This window comes from Colletes latitarsis, unplaced genomic scaffold (assembly GCF_051014445.1).
Source record: "Colletes latitarsis isolate SP2378_abdomen unplaced genomic scaffold, iyColLati1 scaffold0021, whole genome shotgun sequence".
Taxonomy (NCBI): domain Eukaryota; kingdom Metazoa; phylum Arthropoda; class Insecta; order Hymenoptera; family Colletidae; genus Colletes; species Colletes latitarsis.
In genome coordinates this window covers 4773384-4796494 of record NW_027488371.1, presented here as the reverse complement: position 1 = coordinate 4796494, position 23111 = coordinate 4773384, and positions in this window count along the sequence as shown.

Sequence of the window (23111 nt, the reverse complement as noted above, 5' to 3'; positions counted from 1 at the left end):
CAAACCTAACCGGTGTTACCCTCTAATATATAGATCGAATCCAGGATTACTACACTGTTTCAGTGCGGTACCACATTACCACGTGATCCAACCCAGAAAACGCCCAGTATCTGGCCAACAAGTAGGCGAAAAATGCGAAAGTATGAGACAGATGATGGCAAATACCAGACCTAACCCAAACCTAACCGGTGTTACCCTCTAATATATAGATCGAATCCAGGATTACTACACTGTTTCAGTGCGGTACCACATTACCACGTGATCCAACCCAGAAAACGCCCAGTATCTGGCCAACAAGTAGGCGAAAAATGCGAAAGTATGAGGCAGGCGATGGCAAATACCAGACCTAACCCTGACCTAACCGGTGTTATCCTCTAAAATATAGATTGAATCCAGGGTTAACTCACTGTTGGAGTGTGGGGCCACATTACTACGTGCTCCAACCCAGAAAACGCCCAGTATCTGGCCAACAAGTAGGCGAAAAATGCGAAACATATCAGACAGATGATGGCAAATACCAGACCTAACCCTGACCTCACCGCTGTTATCCTCTAAAATATAGATTGAATCCAGGATTAACTCACTGTTTCAGTGTGGTACCATATTACTACGTTATCCAAACCAGAAGACGCCCAGGATCTGGCCAATAAGTATGCGAAAATTGCGAAAGTATGAGCCATATGATGGCAAATACCAGACCTAACCCAGACCTAACCGGTGTTATCCTCTAAAATATAGATTGAATCCAGGTTTAACCCACTGTTTAAGTGTGATACCACATTGCTATGTGTTCCAAACAAGAAAACGCCCTGGATCTGGCCAACAAGTATGCGATAAATGCGAAAGTATGAGGCAGGCGATGGCAAATACCAGACCTAACCCTGACCTAACCGGTGTTGTCCTCTAAAATATAGATTGAATCCAGGTTTAACTCACTGTTTGAGTGTGGTGCCACGTTACTACGTGATCCGACCCAGAAAACGCCCAGGATCTGGCCAACAAGTAGGTGAAAAAAGCGAAAGCATGAGGCAGTTGATGGCAAATACCAAACCCAACCCTGACCTAACCGACGTTATCCTCTAAAATATATATTGAATATAGGTTTAACTCACAGCTTCCGAGTGGTTCTACATTACTACGTGATCCAAACCAGAAAACGCCCAGGATCTGGCCAACAAGTATGCGAAAGATGCGAAAGTATGAGCCGGATGATGACAAATACCAGACCTAACCCTGACCTAACGGTGGTACCCTCTAATATATAGATCGAATCCAGGATTACTACACTGTTTCAGTGCGGTACCACATTACCACGTGATCCAACCCAGAAAACGCCCAGTATCTGGCCAACAAGTAGGCGAAAAATGCGCAAGTATGAGACAGATGATGGCAAATACCAGACCTAACCCAAACCTAACCGGTGTTACCCTCTAATATATAGATCGAATCCAGGATTAACTCACTGTTTCAGTGTGGTACCACATTACGACGTGATCCGAACCAGAAAACGCCCAGGATCTGGCCAACAAGTATGCGAAAAATGCGAAAGTATGAGGCAGGCGATGGCAAATACCAGACCTAACCCTGACCTAACCGGTGTTATCCTCTAAAATATAGATTGAATCCAGGTTTAACTTACTGTTGGAGTGTGGGGCCACATTACTACGTGATCCAACCCAGAAAACGCCCAGTATCTGGCCAACAAGTAGGCGAAAAATGCGAAACATATGAGACAGATGATGGCAAATACCAGACCTAACCCTGACCTCACCGCTGTTATCCTCTAAAATATAGATTGAATCCAGGATTAACTCACTGTTTCAGTGTGGTACCATATTACTACGTTATCCAAACCAGAAGACGTCCAGGATCTGGCCAATAAGTATGCGAAAAATGCGAACGTATGAGTCGGATGATGCCAAATACCAGACCTCACCCAGACCTAACCGGTGTTATCCTCTAAAATATAGATTGAATCCAGGTTTAACTCACAGCTTCCGAGTGGTTCTACATTACTACGTGATCCAAACCAGAAAACGCCCAGGATCTGGCCAACGAGTATGCGAAATATGCGAAAGTATGAGGCGGATGATGACAAATACCAGACCTAACCCTGACCTAACCGGTGTTACCCTCTAAAATATAGATTGAATCTAGGTTTAACTCACAGCTTCCGAGTGGTTCTACATTACTACGTGATCCAAACCAGGAAACGCCATGGATCTGGCCAACAAGAATGCGAAAAATGCGAAAGTATGAGGCAGATGATGGCAAATACCAAACCCAACCCTGACCTAACCGGTGTTATCCTCTAAAATATAGATTGAATCCAGGTTTAACTCACAGCTTCCGAGTGGTTCTACATTACTACGTGATCCAAACCAGAAAACGCCCAGGATCTGGCCAACAAGTATGCGAAATATGCGAAAGTATGAGGCGGATGATGACAAATACCAGACCTAACCCTGACCTAACCGGTGTTACCCTCTAATATATAGATCGAATCCAGGATTAACTCACTGTTTCAGTGTGGTACGACATTACTACGTGATCCAAACCAGAAAACGCGCTGGATCTGGCCAACAAGTATGCGAAATGTGCGAAAGTATGAGGCAGACGATGGCAAATACCAGACCTAACCCAAACCTAACCGGTGTTACCCTCTAATATAGAGATCGAATCCAGGATTAACTCTCTGTTTGAGTGTGGGCCACATTACTACGAGATCCAACCCAGACAACGCCCAGGATCTGGCCAATAAGTATGCGAAAAATGCGAACGTATGAGTCGGATGATGCCAAATACCAGACCTCACCCAGACCTAACCGGTGTTATCCTCTAAAATATAGATTGAATCCAGGTTTAACTCACAGCTTCCGAGTGGTTCTACATTACTACGTGATCCAAACCAGAAAACGCCCAGGATCTGGCCAACGAGTATGCGAAATATGCGAAAGTATGAGACAGATGATGGCAAGTACCAGACCTAACCCAGACCTAACCGGTGTTATCCTCTAAAATATAGATTGAATCCAGGTTTAACACACTGTTTAAGTGTGATACCACATTGCTATGTGTTCCAAACCTGAAAACGCCCAGGATCTGGCCAACAAGTGTGCGAAAAATACGGACGTATGCGCCAGATGATGGCAAATACCAGTTCTAACCAAAACCTAACCGGTGTTACCCTCTAATATATAGATCGAATCCAGGATTAACTCACTGTTTCAGTGTGGTACCACAATACTACGTGATCCAAAGCAGAAAACGCCCTGGATCTGGCCAAGAAGTATGCGAAAAATGCGAAAGTATGAGGAAGGCGATGGCAAATACCAGACCTAACCCTGACCTAACCGGTGTTATCCTCTAAAATATAGATTGAATCCAGGTTTAACTGACTGTTTGAGTGTGGTGCCACATTACATCGTGATCCGAACCAGAAAACGCCCAGGATCTGGCCAACAAGTATGCGACAAATGCGAAAGCATGAGCCAGATTATGGCAAATACCAGACCTAACCCTGACCTAACCGGCGTTATCCTCTAAAATATAGATTGAATATAGGTTTAACTCACAGCTTCAGAGTGGTTCTACATTACTACGTGATCCAAACCAGGAAACGCCCAGGATCTGGCCAACAAGTATGCGAAAGATGCGAAAGTATGAGCCGGATGATGACAAATACCAGACCTAACCCTGACCTAACCGGTGTTATCCTCTAAAATATAGATTGAATCCAGGTTTAACTCACTGTTGGAGTGTGGGGCCACATTACTACGTGATCCAACCCACAAAACGCCCAGTATCTGGCCAACAAGTAGGCGAAAAATGCGAAACATATGAGACAGATGATGGCAAATACCAGACCTAACCCTGACCCCACCGCTGTTATCCTCTAAAATATAGATTGAATCCAGGATTAACTCACTGTTTCAGTGTGGTACCATATTACTACGTTATCCAAACCAGAAGACGCCCAGGATCTGGCCAATAAGTATGCGAAAAATGCGAAAGTATGAGTCGGATGATGCCAAATACCAGACCTCACCCAGACCTAACCGGTCTTATCCTCGAAAATATAGATTGAATCCAGGTTTAACTCACTGTTTAAGTGTGATACCACATTACTACGTGATCCGAACCAGAAAACGCCCAGGATCTGGCCAACAAGTATGCGAAAACTGCGAAAGTATGAGCCAGATGATGGCAAATACCAGACCTAACCCAAACCTAACCGGTGATACCCTCTAATATATAGATCGAATCCAGGATTACTACACTGTTTCAGTGCTGTACCACATTACCACGTGATCCAACCCAGGTAACGCCCAGTATCTGGCCAACAAGTAGGCGAAAAATGCGAAAGTATGTGCCAGATGATGGCAAATACCAGTTCTAACCCAAACCTAACCGGTGTTACCCTCTAATATATAGATCGAATCCAGGATTAACTCACTGTTTCAGTGTGGTACCACATTACTACGTGATCCGACCCAGAAAACGCCCAGGATCTGGCCAACAAGTAGGTGAAAAAAGCGAAAGCATGAGGCAGATGATGGCAAATACCAAACCCAACCCTGACCTAACCGGCGTTATCCTCTAAAATATAGATTGAATATAGGTTTAACTCTCAGCTTCAGAGTGGTTCTACATTACCACGTGATCCAACCCAGAAAACGCCCAGTATCTGGCCAACAAGTAGGCGAAAAATGCGAAAGTATGAGACAGATGATGGCAAATACCAGACCTAACCCAGACCTAACCGGTGTTATCCTCTAAAATATAGATTGAATCCAGGTTTAACCCACTGCTTAAGTGTGATACCACATTGCTATGTGTTCCAAACAAGAAAACGCCCAGGATCTGGCCAACAAGTGTGCGAAAAATACGGACGTATGTGCCAGATGATGGCAAATACCAGATCTAACCCTGACCTAACCGGTGTTACCCTCTAAAATATAGATTGAATCCAGGTTTAACTCATGTGGCTGTGTGGTACCACATTACTACGAGATCCAAACCAGAAAACGCCCAGGATGTGGCCAACAAGTAGGCGAAAAATGCGAAAGTATGAGACAGATGATGGCAAATACCAGACCTAACCCAGACCTAACCGGCGTTATCCTCTAAAATATAGATAGAATATAGGTTTAACTCACAGCTTCAGAGTGGTTCTACATTACCACATGATCCAACCCAGAAAACGCCCAGTATCTGGCCAACAAGTAGGCGAAAAATGCGAAAGTATGAGACAGATGATGGCAAATACCAGACCTAACCCAGACCTAACCGGTGTTATCCTCTAAAATATAGATTGAATCCAGGTTTAACCCACTGTTTAAGTGTGATTCCACATTGCTATGTGTTCCAAACAAGAAAACGCCCAGGATCTGGCCAACAAGTGTGCGAAAAATACGGACGTATGTGCCAGATGATGGCAAATACCAGTTCTAATCCAAACCTAACCGGTGTTACCCTCTAATATATAGATCGAATCCAGGATTACTTCACTGTTTCAGTGCGGTACCACATTACCACGTGATCCAACCCAGAGAACACCCAGTATCTCGCCAACAAGTAGGCGAAAAATGCGAAAGTATGAGACAGATGATGGCAAATACCAGACCTAACCCAGACCTAACCTGCGTTACCCTCTAATATATAGATCAAATCCAGGATTAACCCACTGTTTCAGTGTGGTACCACATTACTACGTGATACAATCCAGAAAACGCCCTGGATCTGGCCAACAAGTATGCGAAAAATGCGAAAGTATGAGGCAGGCGATGGCAACAACCAGACCTAACCCAGACCTAACCGGCGTTATCCTCTAAAATATAGATTGAATATAGGTTTAACTCACAGCTTCAGAGTGGTTCTACATTACCACGTGATCCAACCCAGAGAACACCCAGTATCTGGCCAACAAGTAGGCGAAAAATGCGAAAGTATGAGACAGATGATGGCAAATACCAGACCTATCCCAGACCTAACCGGCGTTATCCTCTAAAATATAGATCGAATCCAGGATTACTTCACTGTTTCAGTGCGGTACCACATTACCACGTGATCCAACCCAGAGAACACCCAGTATCTGGCCAACAAGTAGGCGAAAAATGCGAAAGTATGAGACAGATGATGGCAAATACCAGACCTAACCCAGACCTAACCGGCGTTATCCTCTAAAATATAGATTGAATATAGGTTTAACTCACAGCTTCAGAGTGGTTCTACATTACCACGTGATACAACCCAGAAAACGCCCAGTATCTGGCCAACAAGTAGGCGAAAAATGCGAAAGTATGAGACAGATGATGGCAAATACCAGACCTAACCCAGACCTAACCGGTGTTATCCTCTAAAATATAGATTGAATCCAGGTTTAACCCACTGTTTAAGTGTGATTCCACATTGCTATGTGTTCCAAACCAGAAAACGCCCAGGATCTGGCCAACAAGTGTGCGAAAAATACGGACGTATGTGCCAGATGATGGCAAATACCAGTTCTAACCCAAACCTAACTGGTGTTACCCTCTAATATATAGATCGAATCCAGGATTAACTCACTGTTTCAGTGTGGTACCACATTACTACGTGATCCAAAGCAGAAAACGCCCTGGATCTGGCCAAGAAGTATGCGAAAAATGCGAAAGTATGAGGCAGGCGATGGCAAATACCAGACCTAACCCTGACCTAACCGGTGTTATCCTCTAAAATATAGATTGAATCCAGGTTTAACTGACTGTTTGAGTGTGGTGCCACATTACAACGTGATCCGAACCAGAAAACGCCCAGGATCTGGCCAACAAGTATGCGACAAATACGAAAGCATGAGCCAGATGATGGCAAATACCAGACCTAACCCTGACCTAACCGGCGTTATCCTTTAAAATATAGATTGAATATAGGTTTAACTCACAGCTTCAGAGTGGTTCTACATTACTACGTGATCCAACCCAGAAAACGCCCAGTATCTGGCCAACAAGTAGGCGAAAAATGCGAAAGTATGAGACAGATGATGGCAAATACCAGACCTAACCCAGACCTAACCGGTGTTATCCTCTAAAATATAGATTGAATCCAGGTTTAACCCACTGCTTAAGTGTGATACCACATTGCTATGTGTTCCAAACAAGAAAACGCCCAGGATCTGGCCAACAAGTGTGCGAAAAATACGGACGTATGTGCCAGATGATGGCAAATACCAGATCTAACCCTGACCTAACCGGTGTTACCCTCTAAAATATAGATTGAATCCAGGTTTAACTCATGTGGCTGTGTGGTACCGCATTACTGCGAGATCCAAACCAGAAAACGCCCAGGATGTGGCCAACAAGTAGGCGAAAGATGCGAAAGTATGAGACAGATGATGGCAAATACCAGACCTAACCCAGACCTAACCGGCGTTATCCTCTAAAATATAGATTGAATATAGGTTTAACTCACAGCTTAAGAGTGGTTCTACATTACCACATGATCCAACCCAGAAATCGCCCAGTATCTGGCCAACAAGTAGGCGAAAAATGCGAAAGTATGAGACAGATGATTGCAAATACCAGACCTAACCCAGACCTAACCGGTGTTATCCTCTAAAATATAGATTGAATCCAGGTTTAACCCACTGTTTAAGTGTGATTCCACATTGCTATGTGTTCCAAACAAGAAAACGCCCAGGATCTGGCCAACAAGTGTGCGAAAAATACGGACGTATGTGCCAGATGATGGCAAATACCAGTTCTAACCCAAACCTAACCGGTGTTACCCTCTAATATATAGATCGAATCCAGGATTACTTCACTGTTTCAGTGCGGTACCACATTACCACGTGATCCAACCCAGAGAACACCCAGTATCTGGCCAACAAGTAGGCGAAAAATGCGAAAGTATGAGACAGATGATGGCAAATACCAGACCTAACCCAGACCTAACCGGCGTTACCCTCTAATATATAGATCAAATCCAGGATTAACCCACTGTTTCAGTGTGGTACCACATTACTACGTGATACAATCCAGAAAACGCCCTGGATCTGGCCAACAAGTATGCGAAAAATGCGAAAGTATGAGGCAGGCGATGGCAACTACCAGACCTAACCCAGACCTAACCGGCGTTATCCTCTAAAATATAGATTGAATATAGGTTTAACTCACAGCTTCAGAGTGGTTCTACATTACCACGTGATCCAACCCAGAGAACACCCAGTATCTGGCCAACAAGTAGGCGAAAAATGCGAAAGTATGAGACAGATGATGGCACATACCAGACCTAACCCAGACCTAACCGGCGTTATCCTCTAAAATATAGATCGAATCCAGGATCACTTCACTGTTTCAGTGCGGTACCACATTACCACGTGATCCAACCCAGAGAACACCCAGTATCTGGCCAACAAGTAGGCGAAAAATGCGAAAGTATGAGACAGATGATGGCAAATACCAGACCTAACCCAGACCTAACCGGCGTTATCCTCTAAAATATAGATTGAATATAGGTTTAACTCACAGCTTCAGAGTGGTTCTACATTACCACGTGATCCAACCCAGAGAACACCCAGTATCTGGCCAACAAGTAGGCGAAAAATGCGAAAGTATGAGACAGATGATGGCAAATACCAGACCTAACCCTGGCCTTACCGGTGTTATGCTCTAAAATATAGATTGGATCCAGGTTTAACTCATGTGGCTGTGTGGTAGCACATTATTACGTGATCCAAAGCAGAAAACACCCTGGATCTGGCCAACAAGTATGCGAAAAATGCGAAAGTATGAGCCAGATGATGGCAAATACCAGACCTAACCCAAGCCTAACCGGTGTTACCCTCTAATATATAGATCGAATCCAGGATTAACTCACTGTTTCAGTGTGGTTCCACATTACTACGTGATCCAACCCAGGTAACGCCCAGTATCTGGCCAACAAGTAGGCGAAAAATGCGAAAGTATGTGCCAGATGATGGCAAATACCAGTTCTAACCCAAACCTAACCGGTGTTACCCTCTAATATATAGATCGAATCCAGGATTAACTCACTGTTTCAGTGTGGTACCACATTACTACGTGATCCGACCCAGAAAACGCCCAGGATCTGGCCAACAAGTAGGTGAAAAAAGCGAAAGCATGAGGCAGATGATGGCAAATACCAAACCCAACCCTGACCTAACCGGCGTTATCCTCTAAAATATAGATTGAATATAGGTTTAACTCTCAGCTTCAGAGTGGTTCTACATTACTACGTGATCCAAAGCAGAAAACGACCTGGATCTGGCCAAGAAGTATGCGAAAAATTGCGAAAGTATGAGCCAGATGATGGCAAGTACCATATCTAACCCAAACCTAACCGGTGTTACCCTCTAATATATAGATCAAATCCAGGATTAACCCACTGTTTCAGTGTGGTACCACATTACTACGTGATACAATCCAGAAAACGCCCTGGATCTGGCCAACAGGTATGCGAAAAATGCGAAAGCATGAGGCAGATGATGGCAAATACCAAACCCAACCCTGACCTAGCCGGCGTTATCCTCTAAAATATAGATTGAATGTAGGTTTAACTCACAGCTTCAGAGTGGTTCTACATTACAACGTGATCCAACCCAGAAAACGCCCAGTATCTGGCAAACAAGTAGGCGAAAAATGCGAAAGTATGAGACAGATGATGGCAAATACCAGACCTAACCCAGACCTAACCGGTGTTATCCTCTAAAATATAGATTGAATCCAGGTTTAACCCACTGTTTAAGTGTGATTCCACATTGCTATGTGTTCCAAACAAGAAAACGCCCAGGATCTGGCCAACAAGTGTGCGAAAAATACGGACGTATGTGCCAGATGATGGCAAATACCAAACCCAACCCTGACCTAACCGGCGTTATCCTCTAAAATATAGATTGAATATAGGTTTAACTCACAGCTTCAGAGTGGTTCTACATTACCACGTGATCCAACCCAGAAAACGCCCAGTATCTGGCCAACAAGTAGGCGAAAAATGCGAAAGTATGAGACAGATGATGGCAAATACCATACCTAACCCAGACCTAACCGGTGTTATCCTCTAAAATATAGATTGATTCCAGGTTTAACCCACTGTTTAAGTGTGATACCACATTGCTATGTGTTCCAAACAAGAAAACGCCCAGGATCTGGCCAACAAGTGTGCGAAAAATACGGACGTATGTGCCAGATGATGGCAAATACCAGATCTAACCCTGACCTAACCGGTGTTACCCTCTAAAATATAGATTGAATCCAGGTTTAACTCATGTGGCTGTGTGGTACCACATTACTACGAAATCCAAACCAGAAAACGCCCAGGATGTGGCCAACAAGTAGGCGAAAAATGCGAAAGTATGAGACAGATGATGGCAAATACCAGACCTAACCCAGACCTAACCGGCGTTATCCTCTAAAATATAGATTGAATATAGGTTTAACTCACAGCTTCAGAGTGGTTCTACATTACCACATGATCCAACCCAGAAAACGCCCAGTATCTGGCCAACAAGTAGGCGAAAAATGCGAAAGTATGAGACAGATGATGGCAAATACCAGACGTAACCCAGACCTAACCGGTGTTATCCTCTAAAATATAGATTGAATCCAGGTTTAACCCACTGTTTAAGTGTGATTCCACATTGCTATGTGTTCCAAACAAGAAAACGCCCAGGATCTGGCCAACAAGTGTGCGAAAAATACGGACGTATGTGCCAGATGATGGCAAATACCAGTTCTAACCCAAACCTAACCGGTGTTACCCTCTAATATATAGATCGAATCCAGGATTACTTCACTGTTTCAGTGCGGTACCACATTACCACGTGATCCAACCCAGAGAACACCCAGGATCTGGCCAACAGGTAGGGGAAAAATGCGAAAGCATGAGGCAGATGATGGCAAATACCGACCTAACCCTGACCTAACCGGTGTTATCCTCGAAAATATAGATTGAATCCAGGTTTAACTCACTGTTTAAGTGTGATACAACATTGCTATGTGATCCAAACTAGAAAACGCCCAGGATCTGGCCAACAAGTATGCGAAAATTACGAAAGTATGAGCCAGATGATGGCAAATACCAGACCTAACCCAAACCTAACCGGTGTTACCCTCTAATATATAGATCGAATCCAGGTTTAACTCACTGTGTGAGTGTGGTGCCACATTACTACGTGATCCGACCCAGAAAACGCCCGGGAGCTGGCCAACAAGTAGGAGAAAGATGCGAAAGCATGAGGCAGATGATGGCAAATACCAGACCTAACCCTGACCTAACCGGTGTTATCCTCTAAAATATAGATTGAATCCAGGTTTAACTCACTGTTTGAGTGTGGGGCCACATTACTACGTGATCCAACCCATAAAACGCGCAGTATCTGGCCAACAAGTAGGCGAAAAATGCGAAAGTATGAGACAGATGATGGCAAATACCTGACCAAAACCCTGACCTCACCGCTGTTATCCTCTAAAATATAGATTGAATCCAGGTTTAACTCACTGTTTAAGTGTGATACCACATTGCTATGTGAGCCAAACCAGAAAACGCCCAGGATCTGGCCGACAAGTATGCGAAAATTGCGAAAGAATGCGCCAGATGATGGCAAATACCAGACCTAACACAAACCTAACCGGTGTTACCCTCTAATATATAGATCGATCCCAGGATTAACTCACTGTTTCAGTGTGGTACCACATTACTACGTGATCCAAACCAGATAACGCCCAGGATCTGGGCAACAAGTATGCGAAAAATGCGAAAGTATGAGCCAGATGATGGCAAATACCAGACCTAACCCTGACCTAACCGGTGTTATCCTCTAAAATACAGATTCTATCCAGGCTTAACTCACTGTTGCTGTGTGGAACCACATTAGTACGTGATCCAAACCAGAAAACGCCCAGGATCTGGCCAATAAGTATGCGAAGAATGCGAAAGCATGAGTGGGATGATGGCAAATACCAGACCTAACCCAGATCCAGCCGGTATTATCCTCTAAAATATAGATTGAATCCAGGTTTAACCCACTCTTTAAGTGTGATACCACATTGCTATGTGATCCAAACCAGAAAACGCCCAGGATCTGGCCAACAAGTATGTGAAAATTGCGAAAGTATGAGCCAGATGATGGCAAATACCAGACCTAACCCAAACCTAACCGGTGTCATCCTCCAAAATAAAGATTGAATCCAAGATAAACTCACTGTTTCAGTGTGGTACCACATTACTGCGTGATCCAAACCAGAAAACGCCCTGGATCTGGCCATCAAGTATGCGAAAAATGCGAAAGTATGAGCCAGATGATGGCAAATACCAGACCTAACCTTGACCTAACCGGTGTTATCCTCTAAGATATAGATTCTATCCTGGTTTAACTCACTGTTGCTGTGTGGAACCACATTACTACGTGATCCAAACCAGAAAACGCCCAGGATCTGGCCAACAAGTATGAGAAAATTGCGAAAGTATGAGCCAGATGATGGCAAATACCAGACCTAACCCAAACCTAACCGGTGTCATCCTCCAAAATAAAGATTGAATCCAAGATAGACTCACTGTTTCAGTGTGATACCACATTGCTATGTGATCCAAACCAGAAAACGCCCAGGATCTGGCCAACAAGTATGAGAAAATTGCGAAAGTATGAGCCAGATGATGGCAAATACCAGCCCTAACCCAAACCTAACCGGTGTTACCCTCTAATATATAGATCGAATCCAGGATTACTTCACTGTTTTAGTGGGTTACCACACTACTACCTGATCCAACCCAGAAAACGCCCAGGATCTGGCCAACAAGTATGCGAAAAATGCGAAAGTATGAGCCAGATGATGGCAAATACCAGACCTAACCCTGACCTAACCGGTGTTATCCTCTAAAATATAGATTCTATCCTGGTTTAACTCACTGTTGCTGTGTGGAACCACATTACTACGTGATCCAAACCAGAAAACGCCCAGGATCTGGCCAATAAGTATGCGAAAAATGCGAAACCATGGGTGGGATGATGGCAAATACCAGACCTAACCCAGATCCAGCCGGTATTATGCTCTAAAATATAGATTGAATCCAGGTTTAACTCACTGTTTAAGTGTGATACCACATTGCTATGTGAGCCAAACCAGAAAACGCCCAGGATCTGGCCGACAAGTATGCGAAAGTTGCGATAGAATGCGCCAGATGATGGCAAATACCAGACCTAACACAAACCTAACCGGTGTTACCCTCTAATATATAGATCGAATCCAGGATTAACTCACTGTTTCAGTGTGGTACCACATTACTACGTGATCCAAACCAGATAACGCCCAGGATCTGGGCAATAAGTATGCGAAAAATGCGAAAGTATGAGCCAGATGATGGCAAATACCAGACATAACCCTGACCTAACCGGGGTTATCCTCTAAAATATAGATTCTATCCAGGCTTAACTCACTGTTGCTGTGTGGAACCACATTAGTACGCGATCCAAACCAGAAAACGCCCAGGATCTGGCCAATAAGTATGCGAAAAATGCGAAAGCATGAGTGGGATGATGGCAAATACCAGACCTAACCCTGACCTAACCGGTGTTACCCTCTAATATATAGATTGAATCCAGGATTACTTCACTGTTTTAGTGGGTTACCACATTACTACCTGATCCAACCCAGAAAACGCCCAGGATCTGGCCAACAAGTATGCGAAAAGTGCGAAAGTATGAGGCAGACGATGGCAAATACCAGACCTAACCCAAACCTAACCGGTGTTACCCTCTAATATATAGATCGAATCCAGGATTACTTCACTGTTTTAGTGGGTTACCACACTACTACCTGATCCAACCCAGAAAACGCCCAGTATCTGGCCAACAAGTATGCGAAAAATGCGAAAGTATGAGCCAGATGATGGCAAATTCCAGACCTAACCCTGACCTAACCGGTGTTATCCTCTAAAATGTAGATTCTATCCAGGCTTAACTCACTGTTGCTGTGTGGAACCACATTAGTACGTGATCCAAACCAGAAAACGCCCAGGATCTGGCCATTAAGTATGCGAAAAATGCGAAAGCATGAGTGGGATGATGGCAAATACCAGACCTAACCCACATCCAGCCGGTATTATCCTCTAAAATATAGATTGAATCCAGGTTTAACTCACTGTTTAAGTGTGATACCAAATTGCTATGTGAGCCAAACCGGAAAACGCCCAGGATCTGGCCAACAAGTATGCGAAAAGTGCGAAAGTATGAGGCAGACGATGGCAAATACCAGACCTAACCCTGACCTAACCGGTGTTATCCTCTAAAATATAGATTCTATCCAGGCTTAGCTCACTGTTGCTGTGTGGAACCACATTAGTACGTGATCCAAACCAGAAAACGCCCAGGATCTGGCCACTAAGTATGCGAAAAATGCGAAAGCATGAGTGGGATGATGGCAAATACCAGACCTAACCCAGATCCAGCCGGTATTATCCTCTAAAATATAGATTGAATCCAGGTTTAACTCACTGTTTCAGTGTGGTACCACATTACTACGTGATCCAAACCAGAAAACGCGCTGGATCTGGCCAACAAGTATGCGAAAAGTGCGAAAGTATGAGGCAGACGATGGCAAATACCAGACCTAACCCTGACCTAACCGGTGTAATCCTCTAAAATATTGATTGAATCCTGGTTTAACGCACTGTTTGAGTGCGGTGCCACATTACTACGTGATCCGACCCAGAAAACGCCCAGGATCTGGCCAACAAGTAGGAGAAAAATGCTAAAGCATGAGGCAGATGATGGCAAATACCAGACCTATCCCAAACCTAACCGGTGTTACCCTCTAATATATAGATCGAATCCAGGATTAACTCACTGTTTCAGTGTGGTACCACATTACTACGTGATCCAAACCAGAAAACGCGCTGGATCTGGCCAACAAGTATGCGAAAAGTGCGAAAGTATGAGGCAGACGATGGCAAATACCAGACCTAACCCAAACCTAACCGGTGTTACCCTCTAATATATAGATCGAATCCAGGATTAACTCACTGTTTCAGTGTGGTACCACATTACTACGTGATCCAAACCAGAAAACGCGCTGGATTTGGCCAACAAGTATGCGAAAAGTGCAAAAGTATGAGGCAGACGATGGCAAATACCAGACCTAACCCTGACCTAACCGGTGTAATCCTTTAAAATATCGATTGAATCCAGGTTTAACTCACTGTTTGAGTGTGGTGCCACATTACTACGTGATCCGACCCAGAAAACGCCCAGGATCTGGCCAACAAGTAGGTGAAAAATGCGAAAGCATGAGGCAGATGATGGCAAACACCACACTTAACCCAAACCTAACCAGTGTTACCCTCTAATATATAGATCGAATCCAGGATTAACTCACTGTTTCAGTGTGGTACCACATTACTACGTGATCCAAACCAGAAAACGCGCTGGATCTGGCCAACAAGTATGCGAAAAGTGCGAAAGTATGAGGCAGACGATGGCAAATACCAGACCTAACCATGACCTAACCGGTGTTATCCTCTAAAATATAGATTGAATCCAGGTTTAACTCACTGTTTGAGTGTGGTGCCACATTACTACGTGATCCGACCCACAAAACGCACAGGATCTGGCCAACAGGTAGGAGAAAAATGCGAAAGCATGAGGCAGATGATGGCAAATACCAGACCTAACCCAAGCCTAACCGGTGTTACCCTCTAATATCTAGATCGAATCCAGGATTAACTCACTGTTTCAGTGTGGTACCACATTACTACGTGATCCAAACCAGAAAATGCGATGGATCTGGTCAACAAGTATGCGAAAAGTGCGAAAGTATGAGGCAGACGATGGCAAATACCAGACCTAACCCTGACCTAACCGGTGTTATCCTCTAAAATATAGATTGAATCCAGGTTGAACTCACTGTTTGAGTGTGGTGCCACATTACTACGTGATCCAACCCACAAAACGCCCAGAAGCTGGCAAACAAGTAGGAGAAAAATGCGAAAGCATGAGGCAGATGATGGCAAATACCAGACCTAACCCTGACCTAACCGGTGTTATCCTCTAAAATATACATTGAATCCAGGTTTAACTCACTGTTTGAGTGTGGGGCCACATTACTACGTGATCCAACCCAGAAAACGTGCAGTATCTGGCCAACAAGTAGGCGAAAAATGCGAAAGTATGAGACAGATGATGGCAAATACCAGACCAAAACCCTGACCTCACCGCTGTTATCCTCTAAAATATAGATTGAATCCAGGTTTAACTCACTGTTTAAGTGTGATACCACATTGCTATGTGATCCAAACCAGAAAACGCCCAGGATCGGGCCAATAAGTATGGGAAAAATGCGAAAGCATGAGTGGGATGATGGCAAATACCAGACCTAACCCAGATCCAGCCGGTATTATCCTCTAAAATATAGATTGAATCCAGGTTTAACTCACTGTTTAACTGTGATACCAAATTGCTATGTGAGCCAAACCAGAAAACGCCCAGGATCTGGCCAACAAGTATGCGAAAAGTGCGAAAGTATGAGGCAGACGATGGCAAATACCAGACCTAACCCTGACCTAACCGGTGTTACCCTCTAATATATAGATCGAATCCAGGACTAACTCACTGTTTCAGTGTGGTACCACATTACTACGTGATCCAAACCAGAAAACGCGCTGGATCTGGCCAACAAGTATGCGAAAAGTGCGAAAGTATGAGGCAGACGATGGCAAATACCAGACCTAACCATGACCTAACCGGTGTTATCCTCTAAAATATAGATTGAATCCAGGTTTAACTCACTGTTTGAGTGTGGTGCCACATTACTACGTGATCCGACCCACAAAACGCCCAGGATCTGGCCAACAGGTAGGAGAAAAATGCGAAAGCATGAGGCAGATGATGGCAAATACCAGACCTACCCCAAGCCTAACCGGTGTTACCCTCTAATATATAGATTGAATCCAGGATTAACTCACTGTTTCAGTGTGGTACCACATTACTACGTGATCCAAACCAGAAAACGCGCTGGATCTGGCCAACAAGTATGCGAAAAGTGCGAAAGTATGAGGCAGACGATGGCAAATACCAGACCTAACCTTGACCTAACCGGTGTTATCCTCTAAAATATAGATTGAATCCAGGTTTAACTCACTGTTTGAGTGTGGTGCCACATTACTACGTGATCCGACCCACAAAACGCCCCGGATCTGGCCAACAAGTAGGAGAAAAATGCGAAAGCATGAGGCAGATGATGGCAAATACCAGACCTAACCCTGACCTAACCTGTGTTATCCTCTAAAATATAGATTGAATCCAGGTTTAACTCACTGTTTGAGTGTGGGGCCACATTACTACGTGATCCACCCCAGAAAACGCCCAGTATCTGGCCAACAAGTAGGCGAAAAATGCGAAAGTATGAGCCAGATGATGGCAAATCCCAGACCTAACCCTGACCTAACCGGTGTTATCCTCTAAAATATAGATTGAATCCAGGTTTAACTCATGTGGCTGTGTGGTACCACATTACTACCTGAACCAAACAAGAAAACGCCCTGGATCTGGACAACAAGTACGCGTAAAATGCGAAAGCATGAGTGGGATGATGGCAAATACCAGACCTAACCCAGATCCAGCCGGTATTATCCTCTTAAATATAGATTGAATCCAGGTTTAACTCACTGTTTAAGTGTGATACCACATTGCTATGTGGGCCAAACCAGAAAACGCCCAGGATCTGGCCAACAAGTATGCGAAAAGTGCGAAAGTATGAGGCAGACGATGGCAAATACCAGACCTAACCATGACCTAACCGGTGTTATCCTCTAAAATATAGATTGAATCCAGGTTTAGCTCATGTGGCTGTGTGGTACCACATTACTACGTGAACCAAACGAGAAAACGCCCTGGATCTGGACAACAAGTACGCGAAAAATGCGAAAGGATGAGCCAGATGATGGCAAATACCAGACCTAACCCAAACCTAACCGGTGTCATCCTCCAAAATAAAGATTGAATCCAAGATAAACTCACTGTTTCAGTGTGGTACCACATTACTGCGTGATCCAAACCAGAGAACGCCCTGGATCTGGCCATCAAGTATGCGAAAAATGCGGAAGCATGAGCCAGATGATGGCAGATACCAGATCTAACCCAAACCTAAACGGTGTTACCCTCTAATATATACATCGAATCCAGGTTTACTTCACTGTTTCAGTGCGGTACCACACTACTACCTGATCCAACCCAGAAAACGCCCAGGATCTGGCCAACATGTATGCGAAAAATGCGAAAGTATGAGCCAGATGATGGCAAATAGCAGACCTAACCCTGACCTAACCGGTGTTATCCTCTAAAATATAGATTCTATCCTGGTTTAACTCACTGTTGCTGTGTGGAACCACATTACTACGTGATCCAAACCAGAAAACGCCCAGGATCTGGCCAACAAGTATGCGAAAAATGCGAAAGCATGAGTGGGATGATGGCAAATACCAGACCTAACCCAGATCCAGCCGGTATTATCCTCTAAAATATAGATTGAATCCAGGTTTAACTCACTGTTTAAGTGTGATACCACATTGCTATGTGAGCCAAACCAGAAGACGCCCAGGATCTGGCCGACAAGTATGCGAAAATTGCGAAAGAATGCGCCAGATGATGGCAAATACCAGACCAAAACCCTGACCTCACCGCTGTTATCCTCTAAAATATAGATTGAATCCAGGTTTAACTCACTGTTTAAGTGTGATACCACATTACTACGTGATCCAAACCAGATAACGCGCAGTATCTGGCCAACAAGTAGGCGAAAAATGCGAAAGTATGAGCCAGATGATGGCAAATACCAGACCTAACCCTGACCTAACCGGTCTTATCCTCTAAAATATAGATTCTATCCAGGCTTAACTCACTGTTGCTGTGTGGAACCACATTAGTACGTGATCCAAACCAGAAAACGCCCAGTATCTGGCCAACAAGTATGCGAAAAATGCGAAAGTATGAGCCAGACGATGGCAAATACCAGACCTAACCCTGACCTAACCGGTGTTATCCTCTAAAATATAGATCGAATCCTGGATTAACTCACTGTTTCAGTGTGGTACCATATTACTACGTGTACCAAACCAGAAGACGCCCAGGATCTGGCCAACAAGAATGCGAAAAATGCGAAAGTATGAGGCAGGCGATGGCAAATACCAGACCTAACCCAAACCTAACCGGTGTTATCCTCTGAAATATAGATTGAATCCAGGTTTAACTCACAGCTTCAGAGTGGTTCTACATTACTACGTGATACAAACCAGAAAACGCCCAGGATCTGGCCAACAAGTATGCGAAATATGCGAAAGTATGAGCCGGATGATGACAAATACCAGACCTAACCCTGACCTAACCGGTGTTACCCTCTATTATATAGATCGAATACAGGATTAACTCACAGTTTCAGTGTGGTACCACATTACTACGTGATCCAAACCAGAAAACGCCCTGGATCTGGCCAACAAGTATGCGAAAAATGCGAAAGTATGAGCCAGACGATGGCAAATACCAGACCTAACCCTGACCTAACCGGTGTTATCCTCTAAAATATAGATCGAATCCTGGATTAACTCACTGTTTCAGTGTGGTACCATATTACTACGTGTACCAAACCAGAAGACGCCCAGGATCTGGCCAACAAGAATGCGAAAAATGCGAAAGTATGAGGCAGGCGATGGCAAATACCTGACCTAACCCAAACCTAACCGGTGTTATCCTCTGAAATATAGATTGAATCCAGGTTTAACTCACAGCTTCAGAGTGGTTCTACATTACTACGTGATACAAACCAGAAAACGCCCAGGATCTGGCCAACAAGTATGCGAAAAATGCGAAAGTATTAGCCAGATGATGGCAAATACCAGACCTAACCCTGACCTAACCGGTGTTATCCTCTAAAATACAGATTGAATCCAGGTTGAACTCACTGTTGCAGTGTGGCACCACATTACTACGTAACCCAAACGAGGATACGCCCAGGATCTGGCCAACAAGTATGTGAAAAATGCGAAAGTATGAGCCAGATGATGGCAAATACCAGACCTAACCCAGACCTAACCGGTGTTATCCTCTAAAATATAGATAAAATCCAGGTTTAACTCACTGTTTAAGTGTGATACCACATTGCTATGTGATCCAAACCAGAAAGCGTCCTGGATCTGGCCAACATGTATGCGAAAAATTGCGAAAGTATGAGCCAGATGATGGCAAATACCAGACCTAACCCAAACCTAACCGGTGTTACCCTCTAATATATAGATCAAATCCAGGATTAACTCACAGTTTCAGTGTGGTACCACATTACCACGTGATCCAATCCAGAAAACGCCCTGGATCTGGCCAAAAAGTATGCGAAAAATGCGAAAGTATGAGGCAGGCGATGGCAAATACCAGACCTAACACTGACCTAACCGGTGTTATCCTCTAAAATATAGATTGAATCCAGGTTTAACTCACTGTTTGAGTGTGGTGCCACATTACTACGTGATCCAACCCAGAAAACGCCCAGTATCTGGCCAACAAGTATGCGAAAAATGCGAAAGTATGAGCCAGATGATGGCAAATACCAGACCTAACCCAAACCTAACCTGTGTTACCTTCTAATATATAGATTGAATACAGGTTTAACTCATGTGGCTGTGTGGTACCACATTACTACGTGATCCAAACCAGAGAACGCCCAGTATTTGGCCAACAAGCATGCGAAAAATGCGAAAGTATGAGCCAGATGATGGCAAATACCAGACCTAACCCTGACCTAACCGGTGTTATCCTCTAAAATATAGATCGAATCCTGGATTATCTCACTGTTTCAGTGTGGTACCACATTACTACGTGATCCAACCCAGAAAACGCCCAGTATCTGGCCAACAAGTATGCGAAAAATGCGAACGTATGAGCCAGATGATGGCAAATACCAGACCTAACCCAAACCTAACCGGTGTTATCCTCTAAAATATAGTTTGAATCCAGGTTTAACTCATGTGGCTGTGTGGTACCACATTACTACGTGATCCAAACCAGAATACGAACTGGATCTGGCCAACAAGTATGCGAAAAATGCGAAAGTATGAGCCAGATGATGGCAAATACCAGACCTAACCCAAACCTAACCTGTGTTACCCTCTAATATATAGATTGAATACAGGTTTAACTCATGTGGCTGTGTGGTACCACATTACTACGTGATCCAAACCAGAGAACGCCCAGTATTTGGCCAACAAGCATGCGAAAAATGCGAAAGTATGAGCCAGATGATGGCAAATACCAGAACTAACCCTGACCTAACCGGTGTTACCCTCTAATATATAGATCGAATCCAGGATTAACTCACTGTTTCAGTGTGGTACCACATTACTACGTGATCCAACCCAGAAAACGCTCAGTATCTGGCCAACAAGTAGCTGAAAAATGCGAAAGTATGAGCCAGGTGATGGCAAATACCAGAACTAACCCTGACCTAACCGGTGTTACCCTCTAATATATAGATCGAATCCAGGATTAACTCACTGTTTCAGTGTGGTACCACATTACTACGTGATCCAAACCTGAAAACGCCCGGTATCTGGCCAACAAGTATGCAAAAAATGCGAATGTATGAGCCAGATGATGGCAAATACCAGACCTAACCCTGACCTAACCGGTGTTATCCTCTAAAATATAGATTGAATCTAGGCTTAACACATTGTTTCAGAGTGGTTCTACATCACTACATGATCCAAACCAGAAATCGCCCAGGATCTGGCCAACAAGTATGCGAAAAATGCGAAAGTATGAGCCAGATGATGGCAAATACCAGACCTAACCCTGACCCAACCGGTGTTACCCTCTAGTATATAGATCGAATCCAGGATTACTTCACTGCTTCAGTGCGGTACCACACTACTACCTGGTCCAACCCAGAATACGCCCAGGATCTGGCCAACAAGTATTCGAAAAATGCGAAAGTATGAGCCAGATGATGGCAAATACCAGACCTAACCCAAACCTAACCGGTGTTATCCTCTAAAATATAGATTGAGTCCAAGTTTAACTCATGTGGCTGTGTGGTATCACATTACTACGTGATCCAAACCAGAATACGCCCTGGATCTGGCCAACAAGTATGCGAAAAAAGCGAAAGTATGAGGCAGGCGATGGCAAATACAAGACCCAACCCTGATCTCACCGCTGTTATCCTCTAAAATATAGATTGAATCTAGGATTAACTCACTGTTTCAGTGTGGTACCTTATTACTACGTGATCCAAACCAGAAGACGCCCAGGATCTGGCCAACAAGTATGCGAAAAATGTGAAACTATGTGTCAGATGATGGCAAATACAAGACCTAACCCAAACCTAACCGGTCTTATCCTCTAAAATATAGATTGAATCCAAGTTTAACTCATGTGGCTGTGTGGTATCACAATACTACGTGATCCAAACCAGAATACGCCCTGGATCTGGCCAACAAGTATGCGAAAAAAGCGAAAGTATGAGGCAGGCGATGGCAAATACAAGACCCAACCCTGACCTAACCGGTGTTACCCTCTAATATATAGATCGAATCCAGGATTAACTCACTGTTTCAGTGTGGTACCACATTACTACGTGATCCAAACCTGAAAACGCCCAGGATCTGGCCAACAAGTATGCGAAAAATGCGAAAGTATGAGCCAGATTATAGCAAATACCAGACCTAACCCTGACCTAGCCGGTGTTATCCTCTAAAATATAGATTGAATCCAGGTTTAACTCATGTGGCTGTGTGGTACCACATTACTACGTGATCCAAACCAGAAAAAAGCCCTGGATCTGGCCAACAAGTATGCGAAAAATGCGAAAGTATGAGCCAGATGATGGCAAATACCAGACCTAACCCAAACCTAACCGGTGTTACCCTCTAATATATAGATCGAATCCAGGATTACTTCACTGTTTCAGTGCGGTACCACACTACTACCTGATCCAACCCAGAAAACGCCCAGGATCTGGCCAACAAGTATACGAAAATTGCGAAAGTATGAGCCAGATGATGGCCAATACCAGACCTAACCCAAACCTAGCCGGTGTTATCCTCTAATATATAGATTGAATCCAGGTTTAACTCATGTGGCT